At 46.1% G+C, this 3,219-nt stretch overlaps 1 pseudogene; it reads right to left on the bottom strand.

Moving 5' to 3' along the window:
* Positions 1–231: 231 nt before the first annotated feature.
* LOC126204613 (5S ribosomal RNA) lies at positions 232–349 on the bottom strand (annotated as a pseudogene).
* Between the last annotated feature and the right edge of the window lie 2,870 nt (positions 350–3,219).

Genomic DNA, 3,219 nt, shown 5'->3' with positions numbered 1-3,219 from the left:
CAGGCGTTATAATTTTGCTTTAAAAAAGACTCCTGCCGAACAGGTCATGAAGGCGCAACGGTACTTACCGGCCGCCGTGTCATCCTCAGCCCATAGGCGTCACTGGATGGGGATAAGGAGGGGCATGTGGTCGGCACACCACTCTCCTAGCCGTATGTCAGTTTCTGAACCGCTACGTCTCTATCAAGTAGCTCCTGAGTTTGCCTCACGAGAGCTGAGTGCACCCCGCTTTGCCGACAGAGCTCGGCAGACCGCATGGTCACCCATCCAAGTGCTAGCCCAGCCCGACAGCGCTTAACTTCGGTGATCTGACGGGAACCGGTGTTCCCACTGCGGCAAGGCCGTTGGCGTAATTTTGGATACTGACTCAGTTATTCATTATTTGTGTAAAGTCCGCAGGCTTTCTTTCGGTGCCGCCGGCCTCTCTGAAAGTCGTTTTTAAACGGTTTCCGCACACAGGTCTAAGTCGAATGCTGGGCTTGTTCACCACCCAAAGAGTATTAACAAATGATTACTAATATTTTTCACCAAAAAGTATTTACAGGAAGTGGCAAAATATCCTTTAAAAACGATTGATTAAGTCATCGAATAATTAAAAGACAATGTACCCTATGTACTTCCTGGTCAATCGCCTTAACATTAACCAAAAGAGATTTATCGGTGATGGGTTCAAAACGGCAGGAAGAGAGGGACAGAGCTTCAATAAATTGTTACAGTGTAGCATTAACTATCCAAAATTGATATTTATTCCCAAAGGACAAAAAATTCCTATTCGAGTAATTACGGCTCAAAACGGCTCTGAAGCACTATGGGACTTAACATCTGAGGTCATCAGTCCCCTAGAACTTAGAACTACTTAATCCTAACTAACCTAAGGACATCACACACATCCATGCCCGAGGCAGGATTCGAACCTGCGACCACTGCAGTCGCGCGGTTCCGGACTTCGCGCCTAGAACCGCTCGGCAACCGTGGCCGGCCGAGTAATTAAACACACAAATTTTGAAAATATATCATTTATAGAAATATACTTCTATTTACCTCTCCTTGTAATAAACTACATTATTTGCCTCTAAAAAAGATGGCAGCTGTACTCATGACCCAAATGTTAACTGAGGAGTCTGAACAAATATTTAAGTGGGAACACTCCTGCTTGGAAACGGCGTGAAAAAAAAAAGAAAAGAAAGAAAAGAATAAACTTGATGTAACTGCCAGAGACTTGTGTCAGTCGATTATCTCACGTTATGTGAAACCAGTTAAACCTGGAGAGTGGTGACAAACATCCGTAACACCGACGTGGCCGCAGAGACTGGTTACTTTCGACTGAAAGATCCGATTGGCCAGCCGGTTATTAGAAACCATCCGGCTGTCCCGCCGCTAGGCGTTAAGTCGGCACTGTACAGCTCAGTCGGCAGAACAAAGGCAAAAGTTCCGGTTTCGAATCCCAGTACGCCAGTTCCGACGTGCCAGGAAGCTTTAAATGGGAGGACACTCAGTTGCAGAGTGCATGGTTCGTTGTGGGCAGTAAAAATGTACAGCGCAGTACTACTAAGCAAACAAGGAAATGCGAGGTAAAAAGTTGTGTGGTGGAACGGCGCCTACTCCCGCGCCTTTAGCCTCCTGGACTACGAGCGAGCTCCGCCTCGCTAGCGAATACTCCGGGCCTCGGCGCCCTCGCTGAGACTTTGCTGCGCAGTTCGCTCTCATAGCACGTCGCGTCTTACTGTCTCGATTGGCCTCGGCCGCGTTTCGTGCGGCGTCGCAAGGCGAGCAGCGCCCCGTTCATCAGGCGGCTGGCAGGCGCGAGAAATCCGCTCGCACCCCGCCCAAATGCTCACGGGTGGCGCCGCGGTCGTTCTGGAGCTCACAGAACGATCGAAACTGCATACACAGGCGCAGTTTTCTCCCACACAACGGCCCCCCAGTCGCTTGGGTTACAGGAGAGCGCCACCGCTCCCAGCCGGAAGTAGTCACCTTGGAAGCGCACGACATACTACGTCGCACGGTACCTACAAAGCGAATTTTCTCAACTGCGACCATACTCATTTTAACTAATTGTAGTACATTCAGATCACTAAACAACAGGACATTATCGACTAAAAATCACTCTGGTGACGGAATTATAATAATATGACGCTAAAAAGACAGCTATGGCTAAAGATAATTTTAAAACTGGGGCAACCACAACTAAAATAGTTATACACATCTACATGGTTACTCTGCAATTCACACTAAAGTGTCTGGCAGAGGGTTCAGCGAACCATTTTCGTACTACTTCGCTACCATTCCACTCTCGAATGGCGTGTGAGAATAAGGAACACCTAAATCTTACCGTTCGAGCTCTGATATCTCTTATTTTATTATGATGATCATTTCTCCCTACGTAGGTGGGTGTCAAGAAAATATTTTCACATTCGGAAGAGAAAGTTGATGATTGAAATTTCGTAAATAGATATCGCCGCAAAGAAAACCGCCTTTGTCTCAGTGACTGCCACCCCAAACGGGTATCATTTCAGCGACACTCTCACCCCTATTGCGCGATAACACGAAACGGGCTGCCCATCTTTGCACTTTTTCGATATCCTCCGTCAATCCTACCTGGTAAGGATCCCACACTGCGCAGCAATATTCCAAGTGTTCTGCCAATATTCTAAGCGTTCTGCCAACAAAGTGCGGTCTTTGTTTCCTGGCTGTGATTCCACCAGACTCAGATTCACTGACGCTGGAGCAAGCAGAACATCAGCAGGTTGATCTGTCATCAAGAATTCGTTGCTTCATAAGAATTTGAGTGACAATGAGATTAAATTTCCTCAGAGCGGCCAGTTGTACGAAGGCTATGATTACTTTCCTCTTGTAAAGGTTGGTGATTAATGCTTTGGTACGTCATCTTTCTTACTGCGTTAACTCGGACACAATTTCTTTTCAGAGAGTTTTAAGATCGTTTCTGTAGGGTTAGAACATATGTTGAATGTACTTTTGGCATTCTTGCTAAAGAGTGCACAATTTTTGATCAGGCTTTGAATGTACCTCCAGAATTTGCTAAAGATATTACAAAACAGTTTTGTTCGTGATCGACACATATACATTTGAAGAGTCTTTGAGGACTTGTGGGTTATATGACATGTCAAGACACCCTACAGAAGAAGAAATGTGTGTGACGCTCACCAACGTTTGCCTCCAACTTCCAGTGGAAACTTTAATTTTCTGCAGTTTGAATAT

Source organism: Schistocerca nitens, chromosome 9 (assembly GCF_023898315.1).
Source record: "Schistocerca nitens isolate TAMUIC-IGC-003100 chromosome 9, iqSchNite1.1, whole genome shotgun sequence".
Taxonomy (NCBI): domain Eukaryota; kingdom Metazoa; phylum Arthropoda; class Insecta; order Orthoptera; family Acrididae; genus Schistocerca; species Schistocerca nitens.
The sequence above is the reverse complement of the archived record's forward strand: the minus strand, read 5'-3'. Positions and strand labels throughout refer to the sequence as shown.